Source organism: Lithobates pipiens, unplaced genomic scaffold (assembly GCF_037356315.1).
Source record: "Lithobates pipiens isolate NorthernLeopardFrog02 unplaced genomic scaffold, aLitPip1_a1.2 Scaffold_18, whole genome shotgun sequence".
Taxonomy (NCBI): Eukaryota; Metazoa; Chordata; class Amphibia; order Anura; family Ranidae; genus Lithobates; species Lithobates pipiens.
In genome coordinates this window covers 455923229-455945459 of record NW_027507758.1, presented here as the reverse complement: position 1 = coordinate 455945459, position 22231 = coordinate 455923229, and the positions used below count along the sequence as shown (strand labels likewise).

The 22231-nt window shown below is 38.6% G+C and overlaps 1 long non-coding RNA gene across 2 annotated transcripts in view; it reads left to right on the top strand.

The window, feature by feature from the left end:
* The window catches only part of LOC143990207 (uncharacterized), a 54633-nt gene extending 46777 nt beyond the window's left edge, over positions 1-7856 (top strand). For both annotated transcript variants that reach the window (XR_013277216.1, XR_013277214.1), the window contains exon 3: positions 7422-7856. This is a non-coding gene — a long non-coding RNA (uncharacterized LOC143990207). The remainder of the gene's footprint in view (positions 1-7421) is intronic.
* Positions 7857-22231: the final 14375 nt, after the last annotated feature.

The window sequence follows — 22231 nt, the reverse complement described above, 5'->3', positions numbered from 1 at the left end:
CCACACGCTGCATGAACTTGGTCTGCATGGCTGTCATCCCAGAAGGAAGCCTCTTCTAAAGATGATGCACAAGAAATCCTGCAACAAGTTTGCTAAAGACAAGCTGACTAAGGACATGGATTACCGCAACCATGTCCTGTGGTCTGATGAGACTAAGATAAACGTATTTGGTTCAGATGGTGTCAAGCATGTGTGACGGCAACCAGCTGAGGAGTACAAAGACAAGTGTGTCTTGCCTACAGTCAAGCATGGTGGTGGGAGTGTCATGGTCTCGGGCTGCATGAGTGCTGTCGACATTGGGGAGCTATAGTTTATTGAGGGAACCATGAATGTCAACATGAACTGTGACATACTGAAGCAGAGCATGATCCCTTCCCTTTGGACAGGGCAGTATTCCAACATGATTACAACCCCAAAAACACCTCCAAGATGAACACTGACTTGCTAAAGAAGCTGAGGGTAAAGGTGATGGACTGGCCAAGCATGTCTCCAGACCTAAACCCTATTGAGCATCTGTGGGGCATCCTCAAACGGAAGGTGGAGGAGCGCAAGGTCTCTAACATCCGCCAGCTACGTGATGTCATTATGGAGGAGTGGAAGAGGACTCCAGTGGCAACCTGTGAAGCTCTGGTGAACTCCATGCCCAAGAGGGTTATGGCAGTGCTGGAAAATAATGGTGGCCACACAAAATATTAACACTTTGGACCCAATTTGGATAATTTCACTTAGGGGTGTACTCACGTTTGTTGCCAGTGGTTTCGACAATAATGGCTGTGTTGAATTATTTTTAGGAAACAGCAAATTTACACTGTATATATATATATATATATATATATATATATATATATATATATATATATATATATATACACTGTGTATATATATATTTATATAAGCTGTACACTCACTACTACAGTGTAGCAAAATGTCATTTATTCAGTGTTGAAGATATAATATGAATATTTCAATGAAAAGATATAATAAAATATTTACAAAGATGTGAGTAATGTACTCACGTTTGTGAGATACTGTATATATATATATATATATATATATATATATATATATATATATACAGTGTCTTGAAAAAGTATTCATACCCCTGGACATTTTCCACATTTTGTTATGTTACAACTAAAAATGTAAATGTATTTTATAGGGATTTTATGTGATAGACCAACACAAAGTGACACATTATTGTGAAGTGGTGGAAGTAAAATGATAAATGGTTTTCCAAATGTTTTACTAATAAATATCTGGAAAGTGTGGCATACATTTGTATTCAGCCCCCTTTACTCTGATACCCCTACCTAAAATTTTGTGGAACCAATTTCCTTCAGAAGTCACATAATAAGTAAATAGAGTCAACCTGTGTGGAATTTAATCTCAGTATAAATACAGTTGTTCCTTGAAGCCCTCAACGGTTTGTAAGAGCACCTTAGTGAGCAAACAGCATCATGAAGACCAAGTAACACACCAGACAGGTCAAGGATAAAGTTGTGGAGAAGTTTAAAGCAGGGTTAGGTTATTAAAAAAATATCCCAAGCTTTGAACATCTCACAGAGCACTGTTTAATCCATCATCTTAAAATGGAAAAAGTATGGCAAAACTGCAAACCTACCAAGACATGGCCATCCACCTAAACTGACAGACCGGACAAGGAGAGCATTAATCAGAGAAGCAGTCAAGAGGCCCATGGTAACTCTGCAGGAGCTGCAGAGATCCACAGCTCAGGTGGGAGAGTCTATAAACAGGGCAACCATTAATCTTGCACTCCACAAATCAGGGCTTTATGGAATAGTGGCAAGAAGAAAGCCATTGTTGTAGTAAAGCAATAAGAAGTCCCATTTGCAGTTTGCGAGAAGTCATGTAGGGGAAACGGCAAACATGTGAAAGAAGGTGCTTTGGTCAGATGAGACCAAGATTAAACTTTTTGACCTAAAAGCAAAACGCTATGTGTGGTGGAAAACTATCACTGCGCATTACCCTGAACACATCTTCCCCATCATGAAACATGGTGGCAGCATCATGTTGTGGGGATGTTTTACTTCAGTAGGGACAGGGAAGCTGGTCAGAATTGATGGGAAGATGGATGGAGCCAAATCCAGGGAAATCTTAGAAGAAAACCTATTAGAATCTGCAAAAGTCTGGAGACTGGGGTGGAGGTTCACCTTCCAGCAGGGCAATGCCCCTAAACATACAGCCAGAGATACAATGGAATGTGTTAGAATAGCCCAGTCAAAGTCCAGACCTAAATACAATTGAGAATCTGTGGCAAGACTTGAAAACTGCTGTTCACAGACGCTCATCATCCAATCTGACGGAGATTAAGCTATTTTGCAAAGAGGAATGGGCAAAATGTCACTCTCTAGATGTGCAAAGCTAGTAGCAACATCCCAAAAAGACTAGCAGCTGTAATTGCAGCAAAAGGTGGTTCTAAAAAGTATTGACTCAGGGGGGTTGAATACAAATGCACACTACAATTTTCACATGTCTATTTGTAAAAAAAAAAAAATTGAAAACCATTTATCATTTTCCTTCCACTTCCAAATAGTGTGCCACTTTATGTTGGTCTATCACATAAAATTCCAATAAAATACATTTACGTTTTTGATTGTAACATGACAAAATGTGGAAAATTTCATTGGGTATGAATACTTTTTCAAGGCACTGTACATACACTGCATAATATTAATAGAATATTCCTCTTAATCTGTTCCATATATACTACCTACCTCGTACCTGTTTTATTGCCAGTATTCTCTAACATTAAACAAATTAGCAGAAAAAAGTGTGTGTGTGTGTTTCTGTGTATGTGTATATAGCACAGTTTGCAGTCAGAAGCAACAGCTGCTTGCTTGAGGGGCTCTTCCTATTCACTAGTACCTTGAGCCTGGTCTTTGTTGTGAGTGACCTTTGTAATCCTATTCTTGTGCTACTGCTTCTGCATCTAGAATGTTTAAAAGTTGAGATCATCTTGGGTTTGACCAATCAGCTGCAGACTGTGTAGGCTGTATAAAAAGGGTTGGAGACACTATAGACATCATTGACCTAATATAGCCTCATGGTCATGAACATGCCCTCCCCTTTGTATGTTTGCAGCTGTGAAGTGAGTAAACACTTACCCACAGCTCATTGTCTCAGCACTTACAGCTTCCCTTAGTGTTCAGACTAAACTCAAGTTTGCATCACATTTAAAGTGGTTGTAAACCCTTACAAACCACTTTGACCTACACGTAAGCCTAGATTAAGGCTTACCTGTAGGTCCAAGAAATATCTCTTAAACTTATACGGTTTAGGAGATATTTACAAAAAGATGTTTACAAAAAGACAGCCACCGCTGTCTACGGCACATGCGCCGTAGACAGCGGCACGCAGGCGCACTTGGCAGGCTGCAGATTGCGGCGATATGCCGCGAGTGTCAGCTGCCGTGCGCATGCGCGGGAGTGGCGTCATTGCTCACAGTGCCAGAGCAGCTAGACCCGGAAGTCACTCGGGGATCCATGGCAGCGGCGGACATAAAGATGGAGGACCGCTTCGGGGGCTTCGTTCTCAAGTAAGTTATTAATAATGAGCTAGTATGCTATGCATACTAGCTCATTATGACTTTGCCTTGCCTTTGCCTCGCAGGTTCCTTTTTTTATTTTATTTTTTCAACTGCCTTTACTTCCTCTTTAAACAGTAGTGTCTATGACATTAACCAAACATTTGTAGTATGTGAGTTGATTACTGTATTTTTAAAATACATATTCCAGGAAGATACACATGCAGTGTAATGTAACAAAGGTATGCTGTGAACTATGTCCAGTCTTTTATTTGTGCAGCATTGTTTTCTTACTTGCACATTACGGCCATCTCCAGTGTGGGCATCTGAAGCCACAGTGTCCTTCTTCCTTGATTCCGTGCATACTGACTACCCAGCATGCACCTGCCGATCTCACACATACACAGTGCGATGCAAGCTAATACAGCTTGACATGACACTGCTATAACATTTAACATTGGTGTCTATGGAATATCGTGATCAGCTTGACATGGCTTGGATCCAGTAAAATTTAACATTGGAGTCTATAGATAATCTTGGTCATCTTGACATGGCACTGCTCCCGAACCATAAGTGACAGGAGTAGGAAACTTGAGGAGCACCGAAAGGGGACCAGGGCAATGAGGATACCATTGAGCAGAATGGTGGGGGTGCAGTTCTGGTGTCAGGCAGGAATATGGTGCAGGCTCTGTCTGAGAATGAGTTCCAGTGGATGCAGGTAAGGGGAGTCCCAGGGGTTGCAGCTATAAGGTGATGTCACGCCTAGTAATCTAGTAATGTAGCTGACATTTTGTGCCTGCAGATTGAGGTTGGAAAATGTAAACAACATCTTCTGTCTGTCATCCCTTTCTGATATTGCATGCCATACAGTGTCATGGCATGCTATATAGTGCCATTGCATGCTGTACAGTGTGATTGCATGCTTTACAGTGTCATCGCATGCCTTGCACAAATGTCAAGCTAACCGAGATTACACACATCTCCCAGGAGTCAATGCAAAGCTGGAAATGACATATGGCACCAGAGACCACTAAAGGAGGAAGCAAAATTAGGTATAGACATAAAAAAAATTGCCAATTCATTTTAATGATGCACATTAGTGCTGCATGGTGAGGAGTGAAAAATGTGGGTGGAACTCCGCTTTAAAGACCTTTCCAAGATTCCATTATATATACTCTATGTATGATGAACAACTCTAAATGAGTCCCTTAACAACAAAATTAAAAATATTCCTGAATATTTTTAATCTGAATAAGTTTTAATCTGCATTTCCATACATCTTTCTTTAGCCTGAATAAACTAAGAAAATATTTCAACAAAATCCTCTTCACGCCTAATCACACTATAATTAAATGTGTCTTTCACTGTTGATTTAAATATATCAATGTGTTTCTATCACTTAGTGAATTGTTAGTCAAATCAAATGTCCTACTACTTTGTGTATCCATCCTCTTGTCTTATTCCCACCTGCTGTCTAGCGTTGCATGTTTAAAGTACTATCCATTTATCAGAAAAAAAGGTACTGGTATCATCTTCTGTTGTTTCATCCTTAAAGTGAAACAATTTACAAGAAAATTATAGGTCCCAAGTGTTAAACTTCTTTGCATATTAATTTTGTTAGCCTTGCCTCCCGCAGTCCATAGATGTAGAAGGCCTGTTGTAAAATGCACAAGCCAGATTCCCTTCCTGCACATTACTGTTAACAGACACATATCAGGCGTGTGCATATCATTTAAAAATGAAAGCTATCTTGATCTTCCAGACTTAATGTCATTGTCTATAAAGCATTCATAAGACTATTCATTTTACAAGTATACATTTTGTGAATACTTACCAATTTAAAATGCACTTGAGAACATTCAATCTTCAAATGCAATGGCATATAAGCTAAGCAATTACAATTGTTAAAAATGAAGCACAGTTTAAGTCAATATTTTTGTAATATTTAACAGGTAAGAATATGGTTCCTATATTTAATATTGTTTACTTTGTAATACTGCAATGGTTTCTGCTCTGAAACATGTACAAAGAATAGTGAATTGTTAAAGTTTTTTTTCTTTCAGCAGCAGAATTCATACATATTATAAAATGGGACAAGGATGGAATTGACAGAGACAGAGCTCTGGATCACACTGCTGCGACTTCTCATGCTACTAGATGTGACATGCATCACAGAAAGTTGCAATTCAAGGCACAGCACATTAATTTCAATAGGTGCCACCTTAATTTTTGCAACCTAAGCAACAAAGAACAAATAGTTCCTGAACTACTTTTCTGCATCATAATAGCGACATGAGTGCCATAGACTTCCTTAATCGATAAGATTATAAGAGAATTGGAGACATTGCAAAACTTCCCCCTCCAGCCCTTTTTTGAGAAATTATAGCTTTTTATACTAAAGCTGGCCACACTGTTAGTCTTTTTTTTTCCAGTCAATGGGCTGAATAATAAAAAAAATGAATAGATTCCTCCATAAGAATACACCAGTTAGCGACTGGAGCTGATTTGATGCAGTCACTAATTGACTGAAAATTTTCCAACATGTCCCTTGGACAGAAATTAATAAACAATGGACTTCTGTTGAGCACGGCAGCCCACACTTTTTATTGCAGCCTTTATGGTCATCTAATACATACTAAGAAATATCCCATGCCTGAACCCTATCCACACTTGCAAATTATTTGTAACTGATTAAATGAAACTTTACAGGAGACAACAGATCAAATTTCTACTTAGGGCAATAGTCTCCTACTATTATAGTTATATTGATATTCAGAAGCTACGTCTTCCAACTGTCTGAAATACAGCCTACTCCACCCTACGCTAAGAAACTGCTTTTGGACCTGTCCAATGAATCCTAACTTTTAGATATAAGTTGCAAAATAAGTAAGCCATGTTCTTGCTTGGACTCCTCCACATAACCCATTTCTTATTCTTTTTAGTTATGATACACCATCAACAGTAAATATTTATAATCCTTAGGGGCTAGCATTAGTAATTTAATAGAAAGGTACCGTATATACTCGAGTATAGGCCGACCCGAGTATAAGCCAAGGCCCCCAATTTACCCCCAAAAAACTGGGAAACCTATTGACTCGTGTATAAGCCGAGGGTGAGATATGCCTGTCCATCCCTGTGTGTGTGTCCATCCATCCATCCATCCCTGTGTGTGTGTCCATCCGTGTGTGTGTGTGTGTGTGTGTGTGTGTGTGTGTGTGTGTGTGTGTGTGTGTGTGTGTGTGTGTGTGTGTGTGTGTGTGTGTGTGTGTGTGTGAGGCCTTGTGTGTCCAGCCTACCTGTGTCCCCAGCCTCCGTCCGGTCCCGAGCCTCCGTCCGGTCCCGTCCCGTCCCGAGCCGAGCCTCCGTCCGGTCCGGTCCCGTCCCGTCCCGAGACTCCGTCCGGTCCCGTCCCGTCCCGAGCCGAGCCGAGCCTCCGTCCGGTCCCGTCCCAGGATCACCGCTCTTCGTCGGCGCCCATTTTCCTGTTCAAATGCCGCGCCTCCCTGTCTGTGATAGGCGGAACACAATTTCCCAGCAGTCTGTGTTCCGCCTATCACGGCCATCCTTTCATCCTCGTCCGTAGTACGAGGATGAGCGGATGTCCGTGATAGGCGGAACACAGGCTGCTGGGAAATTCAGTGTTCCGCCTATCACAGGCGAAGGCGGAGCCGGAGGCGCGGCTTTTGAATTAGAATAGAATGGCCGCTGTCTGTCTGCTCGACACGCTGATCGAGCAGGCAGACAGCGATGACTCGAGTATAAGCCGAGGGGGGCACTTTCAGCCTCAAAAAAGAGGCTGAAAATCTCGGCTTATACTCGAGTATATACGGTATATTATATTTTCTTGTTTGAATCTTTTTGTTTTATTTTTCCTCAGGTGATTTCAGTTTTTTGGCCTAGGCTAAAGATATGTCATATTTGCTAGGAGTCTTCATGGGCATTTCTTTCCTTTCATCTGGAGGAGGAAGAACTTTCTCAGCTAAGTACACCCTAGTATCTGCATGTCTGAGCTAAGAGCTGATGGATTCCAGTAAATGCTACATGAATCATCTAACCTTACACAAAATGAAGTTACTAGAAATGCTATGGCTGTGATTTACAAAAAAAATGGGCATGGAGAAATGAATTGATGGGTGAGTTTGCTTTGAATAAAAATCATTCTAAGTTTGTGATGCTTAGATACAGTTAAGTTCTACTTTAATAACAGATAAAAAAGTATGAACGGTGTACTTTATTTTTGTATTTTCTGTATCACAAGAAAAATTCTGAAATCTTAAATAAAGTATTAAAAAAAAATGCTAGAAATAATACACAACGCAATAAAAATGTATAGATTTGTATTTTAGTCTTTCTCTTCATTATTTCTCTTGAAAATTCCAATATCATCACATTATCCAAATGTATTAATATAGTCTGTAGCACATTAAAGGCTATTTTATGTAATTCTTTCAATGCTGTATTAATAGGCATAAAAAATAAGTCTTGAAATCTAGATTTAGAGTTTGGCTTGAGAAGTAAAATTTATTTTCAAAGTGCAATTTTGAGTTTCAACCATGTCAGCTCTGCTTAAAATGATGATGAACCGCATCTAGCATTCTGCATATTCTAATTATACCAGCGAGAACCTACCCATCTGCTTGTGGAATAATAAAATTAAGACTAAATAAAATTGAAAAATTGATCAAACCAGCAGGTAACCTTGAAATGTGATAAGCAGTGGACAAAATCGTATTCCTTTTATTGAGGACCCCCTGTGCAGCATATCTGCATTTATTATTGTGACACCATATAAAACAACTATAATACCTATTAGCCATAACCTAATCAATATAAAGTAAAATGCATTTACCCAGCTCCCACCACCTCAGTCACAGTAATATTAATGGAGTGTACTGTATTAACACAAATTAGTTTGCCAACCAGTGGCAACCAAACACGAATTTACATACTGAGTTAAAGAATTTTGTGTATCATCTTTATTTTAAAGTACATTAATAATTTTCTTAGATTTTTTATATATTATATATAAACGTATTACAATAAAACATGTTTTTTTCATTCAATTAGAATGATGCAGCATGATTAAAGTCTAAACATATGCTGTCTCCATTTTGAATTTGATCATTTTTGGTTCGATAGTGCTTGCTGAGTCTTCAGATTGCATATCTACCTCAATCCCCACAATATAAGGCATCTGAAAGCCTAAACAAATCAGGCAGGTGCAAAAATCTTTGTAGGGTACAAAATGTTTTTTTTTTTATAACTGGAACTTTTAAGGTGGCACAAAACATACAAGCATGTTTAAAAATACATGTTTCTTTGCATATACCCCTATCCTGTCTCCCTTTGCTCGAAGAGAAACATAAACATCCCCTGCTCTTACACCCTATCATAGGCCCACTTTCATTATTTGGCAGGATAATGAATGTGCACACAGCCCAGAACAGAGGGCAACCATGTTTACCCCATTCATTGGCAACCCTGACTTCATTCCTGGTCTTGAAGACAGCCAGTTGGTCAATACCTTAATGAACATAATTTAAACTTGACTATTTTTTCTCATCTATGGGTGATAGACCTAAATGACTGGGGACTATTAATGCATTTTTAACTACATCCCCCCCCCCCCCAAAAAAAAACCCTTAACTCTCACACCAATGCCATATAAATGTATGTGTTTGGACACAGGGATGCAAAGATACTCACTCTCTGTCCCATATAGACTATTAATCTTGTTCCTAGAGTCCTTTATCCTGCCTTTCCTACTAAAATAGGAGAGTCGATGTCTTCTTTGTGCCTGAGCAAAGAAAAGACATAATCTACTTCTCCCATCACTCACTGATTGCTTGTAAGCTCCAGCAAGCTGGATATAAAATACTTACTAGATGGTAAAAGGAACCTCCATAAAATGTTCATGCAGACCTCCAGTCTATGCTGGAGATGTGTTGAAGCTGAAGGGACCATTCTACATATTTTTGGTCTTGTAGTATACTGCAGAATTTCTGGAAGGAAGTCACATAAATCGGGAAACAATTAACAGATGTTGATCTTGAGGAAAATCCAGGCCCTTACTTCTCTAGGCCATACATAACAGGTATAACAAGTCCCAGTTGATTCACCTACTTAATGCGGCCAAAACTTGTTTCCCCAACTTTGGAAGCAAGACTCTCCCCATTTCTCAAATTATGGTTTCCTAAAACCCAACATACAGAAGACCCAATGTCCTAGATATTATGGAATTATAAAGACAGTTATACTGTCCATTGCAAAATGTATGCACAGCATTTAACAATTTGTAACACTAAAGGTAATTTCTAGAAGGTATTTTGAAAACCCCTGGATGGAAATATAAATGCACCCATGAACTGTTTTTTTTTTTGTTTTCAAACTTTTTATTGAAAAGTAATAATCAGGGTAACAAAACATACGAATGAAAAGAAACATCCATACAGATAAAGCAGTCAATTTTACATGGTAAACATCCTGTATAATCTGCATATATAAACACAATCATCAACACCCAGTATAAACCTAGGGATCGATAGGTGTGAAGCTGTTTCTTGTGAGGCAATCCGTATGGACGAGACCAACGTTTGAAATCTGCATAATAGGATATACCTAAAAATAAAGGCCAGAAGAGCCCAAGCTAAAAAAAACATGAACTGTTTTAAATATTTATACCATAATAAACATGTGAATGTTTAAACATACTTACAGTATATTGTTTTGTAGTATTCTGAAGGTCCCATTATTAAAAAAAAAATTCAGTTAAATTGGGGTATGTGATACTTTGAATCGCCCATCATTCTGGAAGTAAAAAAATCTTTTCTTCCAGTAAAAATCTGTTTTTCCAGTACTCACTTATTGTTAAAAAAGCAAATAGGATAATATCAGCACAAACGAGAATGCACATACTCATACCACTCCAGCCACTGAGTTTTATGACTAGTATAAAGATTTGTTATCCATGGGGAAGATCAATAGATGGCAATAATAAATGCAGGAAATTGTTTAGAATAGAATCGGGGTTTTAGATTGCAGGAACAAATCAAATCATCTATCTATTATGCTAAGAAATACTTCAGAAAGTCATATAATTTAATCAGTACAGAGTTTATAGAATACTTCCACTTTAGTTTTTTACTTGTTAACTTAACATATGGGAAGCAGTGATTGATGGTAAATCTTGAGGGGCGTCATGGATTGAAATGAATAATATTAGTTTTTCTATTGAACTTGACAGCTTAGTTGCCTACCGTACCTTAAAATGCTTGTCAATACTTATCACTTTACTTGTTAAAAGATTTTATTGTATGTACAGATAACATACAAGTTAGATAAAATAATGATTATACAATCAAAATGGTGAAGATTACTCACATAGATCCAAAAGTATTATTATCATTATCTGAATTCATTAAAGGTATAAATGGTAAATTATGAATAAGTCCTTAATTAATAAACAACAATATTATAAAGAATTTGAAAATCAGATCTGGCAGAATTAGGTGTGATCCTCGGAAATCTAATTAAGTAGAAACAACTTGTACATATATTTTATGATGACATGTGAGTATGAGTATAATGAAAGAAAGGAAGAAAAAAAAGAAAAGAAAAGATGTAAAGAGAAGATAGAGAAAAGAGAAAGAAGTAAAGAAAGAGGGGGAAGGATCCACGGAATCGAGCCCAGAGCCATCACTATTTCTGAAAATAATACATTCAGGAGGATATATTCTCAATCAACTACCACGGCAAAAACACTTGTAAATCAAATGTTGGGGATAAAAAATTGTCTATTCACAACTGCCATATTTTCCCAAACTTAGGAATCATGTTCATTTCAAGAGTAATCAATTTAGCATGTGACATAGTATTGTTCATTCTATTCACTTTTTCGTTAATCACCAAGTCCAGAGTTCTCCAATCTTTTGCCATTGTTTGTTTGGCTGCTGTGAAAAGTTGAACCAGCACATTAAATTGTAATGTGTTAAGTATTCCGGTTTTGAATTAAGGAGAGCCATTACAGGATCAATAGGGATTTCCTTTTTAAATAATTTACACACCATAATAAATATTTCTTTCCAAAGGGTTTTTGCTTTGGGGCATACCCACCAGGTGTGAAAGTATGTGCCTAGGTCCGAACAACCTCAGAAACATTGTGCTGAGCAATTCTGTGCATATTTAGCAGTTCTGACTGGTACAAGGTACCATCTAGTTAATACTTTGTAATTTGCCTCAACCGCCAAAACATTGGGGGAGATTGCCTTTGTTATTGACCAAATTTGGTTCCATTCCGCATTTTCTAACATTCTCTCCAGGCCCATCTACCATTTTTGTACGTAGAAAGATTTCTCTGAGTCAGGATGCAATAGTATCTGGGAGTATAATAGCGATATCATACCCCTAGCATGAGGATTATTTTTACAACTATTTTCAAAGCTAGTGAGTCGGTTAAATGGGGTATCAGAATTTAGATAGGGTGTGAAGATATTTTTTATTTGGAGATACCGAAATAGTTCATATTGGGGCAAATCATAAGATTCACAAAGAATCAGAAAGGGGATAAAGGATGTGGAGTCTACAAATGTATGCATTGTCAAGAGATTTAGGATACCCATTCTCTAAATGATTTAGAAGAAACCAATGCAGGATAAAAAGCTGGGTTTTTGTAAAATGAGAGAAGAGGATTGTGCATTGACTGTAGGTGGTTCCCAATTTTAGTTTTATCCCAAAGAGAAAGAAAATGCTTGGTAATAGGATTACACAACTCTTTACGTTCTTTCGGAGAATCTAAAGTAAGTTGGAAATCAACAGTGGGTCCCATTCTGCTGCTTCTATAAGTACATATAGAGGAATTTTGCAATTTGGTAAGACTAGCCAGATGTGCTGCCTTATAGTAGTATGCAAAATTAGGACAACCCAAACCCCCATTTAATTTAGGGAGAAATAATATGTATTGTTGTATTCGCGGTTTAGAGGAACCTCATATAAATGTCAATGTTCTTTTCTGTATGATTCTCAGAATATAGGCAGGTACCGGATTTGGTAATACTCTGAATAAGTATAGCATTTTTGGAAGTATTGTCATTTTGATTGCATTTATTCTTCCAAACCATTATAGTGGGATATGAGAGCAGCATTTCAGTAGGTTTGATATAAATTTCAGAATTGGAGGGTAATTTAGTAAAAATACTTATCACTTTAATTATATTACATCATCGCCTGTTTTATCCCTGGTAGGCAAAACCAACCCAGATAAAAGTCCGCTCAAAATAACAAAGCAATTATTAAAAATCGCTTTGTTGCTAAAGTCTCAATGTTGAACTTTTCTATTCATGAAACCAGCAATTACCACTAGCATACTGGCAATCTTTTTGTATAGCAAGCTGCTACATAAGTATAAGCCTTATTAGATAGTTAGTTCTTCCCAACAATGAAGGTCAAATGGGCAAACAAATTCCTTTTGTGTAATGTGCAAATCTACTCTTTGAGATTTTTTTTTGCTAGCCATCATAAAATTGTAGTATATTTACCCATATATGCTATTTGAATTTGATATATTTGTTGTCCATTTATTATGCTGTAAAGTGCATAAGCTGCCCAGAAGCCACTAGTGCTGAATTTGTTTATGTAATTAGCACAAGTGCATTAAGACCTAAAATACAGTATTGGTTTGTACATCATTGGTGGTCCACAGTTATAGACTTCTTTTTAAATGAAAGTTGATATTCATGAAGTAATGTTAATTTGTCAACACTTTAGAGCTTTTTGATCACTAAGGGATTTGGTGGCCAGTTCCTATTACATGTAAGCCAACAACAATACAGTGCAATCTTGTAGTAGTATTATTCCTTCTCTGCATCCTTGCAGCAATATCAGTGTGAACAGATGTAGTGAAATATTTACCCATGTAACGCTCAGATAGAGAACATAGGAAGCTCTTAGGGATCACATGCAAGCCTTTAGCCACAAACCAAACACCAATGTTTTTCACCTCTTCATGTTGAAGGTAAAACTTTGCCAACTTTGATGTGTTTTAGTTATACTATACATATCACAACTACTTAGTGTTTACTGGTGAATTATATCTTGTATATCTTGTTTTCTCTGAAAAAATTGTACATTCAGTATCTTTGGCCCACTGTCAACTGAAAACGGGTCACAGGAGTGCAGAACAAACTGTCCTCCTGTGACCCCCAGTACAACCAAACAGCTTTGGCTATATTTTTCCTTTAAAAAGGGAAAACAAAAATACAGAGGTTGGCTGTACAGTGACTGATCACTGTGGAAGTCAATGACAGGCTGTCACAGCGATCAGCAAATCTGGAACCGGTACTCCTGGTTCCAGATCATTGGTACGAGACCCAGAGCTATTGGTAAAGTCTCTGTTTTGGGAGAATGCTGTGCAGTTCCCAACACAAACACAGTAGCACATTTATGGAGCTCCCTGGAAGACATCTGTGGGGCTGCATATATGTGTATCCTTGGCAGAAAGGGATTATTGTACAATTCCAGAAAGAAAGAAAAAGCATTATGTGAGCTACTAATGGTTTCTAATAAACAGATTAACTGTGCTTAAGTCATAAATTTCACTTTGTTTACCTTAGATCAAGGTCCATGTTATCCCTTGCAAAATAAGCACACACAGCCAAAAACAGGATCAACAGGAGAGTAGTAGGAGCATACCTCATAACACCTTTGTTTGGAACTTCCTATAGCTCTTCCTTCCTCATAACTGATCACCTTTACATTTCAAGGATGGTTTGAAATATATTGGTGACTGTGAAAAACTTTTAGTACTGGCACTTTTTAGAACAGACATATGCCACGTAGACACAATTGGATTTTCCGACAACAAATGTTCAATGGGAGCTTGTTGCCGGAAATTCTGACCATGTGTACGCTCCATCGGACATTTTTTGTCGGAATTTCCGACAACAAAAATTTGAGAGCTAGTTCTCAAATTTTCCGACAACAAAATCCATTTTCGGAAATTCCAATCATGTGTACACAATTCCGACGCACAAAATTCCATGCATGCTCGGAATCAAGCAGAAGAGCCACACTGGCTATTGAACTTAATTTTTCTTGGCTTGTCGTACATATTGTAAGTCACTGCATTCTTGACTATCCGAAATTCCGACAACATTTGTGCGACTGTGTGTATGTAAGACAAGTTTGAGCCAACATCCGTTGGAAATAAATCTCAGGATTTCATTGTCAGAATGTCCGATCATGTGTACGTGAAATTATTGTGTGTGAGAGTTAGCAAACTGGAGTGGGGTTGACTGGTGCAGTATCTAATGGCTAATACACAATTTTAACTGGATTATGCCTATAAATGTACTGCACAAGAAAACATTTATAAATTATTTTGTCAGTGGTACAGATTGGGTAGTTCCAATTAGAGGACATCTTATTATACTGAAAGGTTTTGCATGCTCAGTTTCAGCAATAACTTACTATATGACATTTTAGTCATACCAATAGAGATAAGCAGGTACCCAAAATGTTTTTCACTAGCAATTTACAATATACACTGTTATAAATCAAACCGTCTGGCTATAAAGTGAAGATATTTGATATGTTCAGCTTTTTGCTTAACTTGTTTTTTTTGGAATTAAAGAAAAACTATGGTGTACCCCTGCGAACATAACCTGTCGCACACCTGCATAATCACAACTATAAGTATAATAAAACAATGTAAACAAACAAAATACATTAAGTGCAAAATGCTTGTCAAAATGCTGAGACGCAGCTAAAATTTTATGCAGAGCTTTGTATTTTTGAATCCACTTTTTTCACCTCAAAGAAAACCTTAGGTAGTGGAAGGGGGTCAGTTAAAACTCACTCTTTACATGAAAAGTTAGGTTTCCAAAAAAACTAAGTTGTTTATCTCTGGATCCACAGTTTGTTGTGACATACAGTTTTCACTAATGGTAACCTCTGTTTATATATTTTTTTCAACATATGCTTTAACCCTTTCTCTGCCAGTTCCATGCGTTGTACTGACCTGACAGCGGGGGGGGGGGGGGGTTCACACACAATCTGGTCACTGCAGCCACCGGAAGTGTGTATGTGACTGACAGAGAGACTCCTGCCTGCCAGGGGAAGGCATTGTCTGGCTACGCTGCCACCCAATTGCTCAACCACATCCCTGTGCATTGGGGGCACTTACTTGTGAAAACATTGATTACAATACACATGTTACATATCACCTCACACACCAGAGTGAGAGAAATAATTCTAGCACCTCCTCTGTAACATTAAACTGAAGACCTATAGGGAGCTTTTGAAATGTTGCCCATTGAAAATATAGCGTACTTACATTTATCGCCATTTCACAGGTACACACACATTTAGGGTTTGACATGCTGGGTATATATTTACTCGGTGCAACCTCATCTTTCATATTTTACGAAAAATTTGGGTAGTTTATTGTTTATACTTTGTTAAATTAGTATGTTTTTTACTGACATTTTAAGTTTCCTAGACCTTTGAAGTAATATCTTGTGACATAAATAGGTATGTTTATATATATATATATATATATATATATATATATATTATACGTTTGCTTTTCTCTCAGTTGATATTACTTTCTCATCTTATATAATAAAAACATGAACAAGTTATGTACTAAAGCAGTATACTAAATAAAAGTCGTATATTATATGTCTCTAAAGAATAAAGCAAGAAATAAAAATTTAATTTTTTTAAGTGTTGAATCCTTCTCACAGAATGAACTTACAGTCACATATGATATCTAAGACTTTTGTAAAGTATTCGGTCTTAATTGACCCATTTCTGTGATATAATGTACAGTATATGAACATATGTTTTTAGCTGATTGTGTGTATGCATATTTCTTGGTTGTAATTTTTTGTTGATAAATGAAAAATGGATTTTATATAAATTCTGTAGTTTATCTTGCCTTTAAAGTTTAACCTAGTGGGGTTTTTCCTTTTCTTTGCTTATAAATATGTTGTAGCAAGGGAATGTTCCTAATAATTATATGAATAAATGCCATAATTGCATTACATCATGATGTTAAAAATGAGTAGGGGTACAATCCCCTTAAAAATCATACACAATAAAAGCAGTATCCATATACAACTTTACAGCCCCCCAGAGAAGCCCCCCACCTTTTGAGTTACTACTAACTGGGTGCAATGAACATATGTATTAAATATATTATGTAAAGCTCAGCCAAATTCTTAAAGACTGCCCTGTTGTGTATTTGTTGCACTCAGATTTGTTAAATAAAAATTCTACAACTTTCACAAATTTTCACAAAGTGGGCTTTCATCTAGTTAAATGCACATGCTAGCCGGTTGTTTCCCTGATGTTGTCAACAGAGTCAAAGTCAGGTAGCACAAGCAGAGAACATAAATTGATAAAGAAGACCAAAGAACATTTTTGGAAGGAATGCCGTGTTGTTGTCAAGGAATATGCCTTTTTACATGGTCTACAGTTAGTCTAGAGTTAGCAACTGTAATCATTGTATATGTTTGTTTGACTTTACAGTTGCAATACAACACAACTTGGCCCAATTTAAAGCGGCGGTTCACGCAAAAATTGAACCTCTGCTTTTCAGGAACCCTCCCCCCTCCGGTGTTACATTTGGCACCTTTCGGGGGGGGTGTTTAATACAGGTATTGCACTCACTTCCGGGCATAGACTCCCACGGGAGTCTACACCTCTTCCCGTCCCCCCACGCTGTCTGCTGGGACACACACGGGTTCCAGGAGATAGCGGGGACCAGTTAAGACTCGGGACTCGTGCATGAGCAGTAGGAAACCAGGAAGTGAAGCCGCAATTCTACACTTCCTGATTCCCTTAACGAGGATGGCGGCAGCAGTTTCCGAGAGCTAAGCGATTGATCGGCTTCAGCTGCCGACATCCCTGGACCCTGGGACAGGTAAGTGCCCATTTATTAAAAGTCACCAGCTGCAGTATTTGTAGCTGCTGGCTTTTAATATTTTATTTTTTTAGGTGGACCTTTTTTTAGCTGGGACCTTTTTAAGGAGAAATATAGTTACCGCAAAACAAGTGAGCAATAGATAGATAGATATATAGATAGATTGATAGATAGATAGATAGATAGATAGATAGATAGATAGATAGATAACACACAAACATTTTTTTTTTTTTTACTTTTAACAGCTATCTTAAATGCACTGAAACATTTCTAAATAATAACAAAGAAAAAATAATACAAGCTAAAATGTATAGATTGTTTACTAATCTGTCTAGGTAAATATTACTGTTTGGTTCAGAAGCAGGAAACACATTTTATGTGCATAAATCATGGGAACAGGCTGACATTAAACTGTATGCTGAGTAGCAAAGGAAATATTTGTGTCAGCTCCCTGTGCACGATATACATTATCGCAATGCAAAGAATGTGTTTCATCTAAAGATTCTTTTACTTTAAGAAAGTCAATGTCCTTTAATGATAATGGTGACAATGAATTCTCATTTAAAATATGTGCTCTGTTTATGTTCTGTTAGGAAACGAATTCACTCACCAATAAAATATTTGGCATTTTCCCTGTCAACACTTTACTTGTGATAGCTACTTCTAAAATGTATAGCATATCTGTATGCAAAAGATCAAATGGCATAGCCATCAATCTCTATAGGTAGTAAAAATCAAGTTGCAACTCCTTTCTGGAAAACATGCATTTTATTTGAATATTACATAGTCCAATGAATGACTAATGCATTGTTTTTTGAGGTTGACTGGCATTTAAATATATTACCGGAATATGTATTACTATACAGGATAACCCAGCATGAGTAACAACTATACAACAAAACTAATTTTATGTATAAAGACATCATATGTAAACATATGAAAACAAAGGATTTCATTTACCAAACAGGGAATTTAACTTAGCAAAGTGAATCATATTAAAGGAAGAACAAGTTTTAAAAGTGAATAACACTTCTTTTGTGTTTTTTTCCCCCTTACACACATGATTGGAATGACAACCAGTATTTGATCTAGAGTATTAACCTTTTAAATAACCCTCTGGAGCCACACTTTAAACAATGTAAATCTCATGCACAAATGTGGAATGGTAGAGTATGTATGCTATAAAGTTGTATTATATTCCCTGTTCAGAACGTTTATAGAAATTGTTCTAAAAATATTCCTTCCAGAACAGATATTTCCAATCTTAGTGCATTCCACTTCATCAATTGCTGGATTCTATCCACATATTTATATGTAGCACTGACTCCTGAAGGAGCAGCTGATTTTATTGGGCTTACCGTTACCCTCTTCACCTCGTACACATCTAGGGGTTCCCAAGGTAGATGACCCATAAACTGTAGAGACTGACGCCAGATCCACTTAAAGGGATTTTTATTTACGGAAAGATTTTTAACAACACAGTCTCTCAATGTAGGGTTAGAGGGTTTAGGTAGGAAAATCGAGGTACTCTTATCTATAACTTCAATGGAAAAAAGTCTCTTACCAGTAGAAAATTCAGAGAATAGCCATTCACAACTGGATCCTCACTCTTATTGGATAGTCCCTCTCTCACCAGGCCTAGCAGCCAATAGGGTGTTTAAATGAGGAACAAGTCTCTGCCACAGACTTTGCTATAGAACACTTTAGTGAGACTTAAAGTTTGTAGAACCCTCATATGGTACCAGTATCTTGCAGCCGGTGCGGCGATACCACACAATATTGGATTCATTTGGGTCTTTCAACTTGTCCAGGCTCTTGATGAGAAGCCAGCCCTTGCATGACCTTCTCCTGAAGAGTCCACCCCTGAATAACTTCACAGTTGCTGGACCTCTCCACTAACTGAGCGACGGCACCGGACCACCTCTGAATCCTTCCTTCAGTTTCCTTGCCCCGGGCTAGCCAGCCCCGAGACATGTGATCAGGGGGATCCATACCCCAGGCCATAAGAGTCCTGGGGGCTGGCCAGGAGGACCAGGATTAAACAGTCAGAACATACTTCTGGACTGGAACCCCGAAAAACACGTGACATCCGCACCTTAAGTACCCTCTCCCAGGAAGCACAGCGTGACACTCCCACTGGGCTGGTTCTGAGAGAGAATAACCTTAATGCACCCAACTAGACTACATTCTGCACCCTGCTATGATGACAGCGCCAACTATGGTCAGGCAGAACACCCGGCAGTCCAGCTAGATTGGTGCTGAGGTCTAAATTTTGGATAATTAAACCCAAAACCAAACTGCAGTTTAAAGGTAAAGTTAAATGACAAAAACGCATAGCGCTCTTCAGGAGCCAGCGCTACTTATACAACATGAAGAGCTCTTTGCTTGGCTTCATAATGACAGTGGTGAAAGATATTAGAAGCCTTTAGATCAATCAATCTTTAGACATTCATCCAAAACTGTTTTTTTTAGAAGGCTTAGCCTTTGATACATATGTTGTATTGAAATAATGTAAAGTAACATTTGTACCATTTTCCAATGGATATTACAGTATACAGGCCGTGATGGTGACTTTTTTAAAAGCATCTGACAGTTCATCTTTAGGATTTCTGGAGACAGAGGTACTTGATGTGATTGTATCTGGAGACAGAGGTAGCAGAGGAACTGGCTATTACCAATGTTTTGGACCAGGATGGTGCTGTGGACATAGGATATCTTGATTTTAGTAAGGCATTTGATAAGTGGATATTTAAAAAACAGTGTCCCCCAATGTAAATCTATAATCAATTACGATGCTTGCTGCACTGTCGACTCAAAAAATCAATCCGCCCACCCTGAAGGCAAACCACCAAATGACTGGCTTGCCATTTGATGATTCTTATATAGGTAAGGGGGGAGCTACCTGGCAATGTCACCAGATGGCACCGCCCTCTAGCAATGTCAGTATGCACCAGTTGATGATGTTACAAGGGGGCCAGTGCCACCAGCTGATGTCGCCAGATGGCCCCACCCTTACTTATTTAAAAACTGTGAAGCAGCAATATAGCCATTATGTGGTTTGCCTTTACGGCAGAGCAATTTCTTTTTTTTTTTCTGGTGTGGTGGCATTGTGTTTGACGATATATCTACATTGAGGCACACAGTTTTTTTGTTTTTTTTTAAGGAACTGTCAAAACTGTCTCTGTGTTTTTTTTTGTTTTTTTACACTTTTCTGGTGAAAGGGAAGGGGTACTATGCACCACATACTCATTCACATGGGGGGGAGGGCAAGGTCTGGGTCCCCTGTTTAAAAGAGTTTCCAGATTCCCATAAGGCCACTGCATGCAGACCGCCACAACCACAGCCCAGGATTGTGGTGATGAGACCCTTAGTTAGAAAAAATAAAATGAAATACAAAACAGGTATAAAAAAAAAACAAACAAAAAAAATGGGCAGACTACTAGGTCTATGTGTCTGCGTTTCTATCTTAAAGAATACATCTGGAGAGGCGCATGCGCAGAGACTCTTAAGATGGCGGCGTAAGCCTGGAGCTCTGCACACCGCAGGACACATAGCGACGATAGCCACGGATTCCGGCTTCCAGGCTCCCCAGGATTAACGGGAGCAGGCATGGGAAACTCCAGAGACCATGCACATGCCAGGAGGTCAAGCCAGACGAGCCCTAGAACCCCAATTTGACTCAGCAGCCGGCCGGGAGTTTTCCAAGATGGCGGCCGCAACACAGCCACGAGACCAGGCCTCGGAGGAATCCTTCATCACAGGCAGGCAAGTGCCAAAACCGGCTACACTGCTATATACCCCCTCGATGACGTGTCCAGTCCCAGCAGAGAAAACCCCCTCTCCAGCCTCTACAGCATCGCTAATAGTGCGCTCTATAGGGCCCTATGGGAAGTCCTCCTACACAGCCTCAGATAATCAGTCTGACCCCACCCCAACCCAGTCTGTGCAGGCTCTTGATGTGACTTTCAGTGTTTCAGATCTTTTCACCAGAATTTCTGAGATGCTTGATAAAGGTCTAGCACAAAATGCAGACATGATCACAGACAGGATCACAGGAGAGATCAGAGCAGATTTTCAGAACCTAAGCTCCAAAATTGAACATATTGAGCATAAATTGGACATTACAATTTATAGGGCAAACCAAAACACAGATCACTTACATTTTGTGCAAGAGCAGCTGGAACTGGCCCAGGCCCGAATCGAAGATCTTGAGAATCGCTTGAGGAGGGACAATTTTAGGATAAGAGGGATCCCCTCTGTCCCACCTCACAAACTGGAATTGGACAGAGCCCACAGATCTCAAGGGCCTCCAAGGAAAGATGGAACCCCAAGAGACATTGTGGCCAAACCACACTACTACTCCATCAAGGAGGAGGTAATGAAACGCTCTCGTCAACAGGAACGCATACAGTTTCAAGAAAAAGAAATACAGATATTTGCTGACATCTCCCCGTTCTCAATTCAGAAATGGAGGTCCCTGAAACCCCTTCTGGCTGTTCTGACCAAAAAGGACATTAAATACCGCTGGGCATTCCCATTTGCTCTCAAAATTCTCTTACAAGGGCAAGCAGCATGAATTCCATAATTTGTCCGAAGGCAAACGTTTGCTTCTAGACCTCAAGCTCATCAATCTGGACACGGACATGGATACGACTCACTATCAACAGGGGTCTGCCAAAAGACCTACACCTCAGAGCGCTACATCACCTTTATGGGAAAAAGCTAACCACAAGAGAGTCAAAGACAATCTTCCCTCATGATATTGC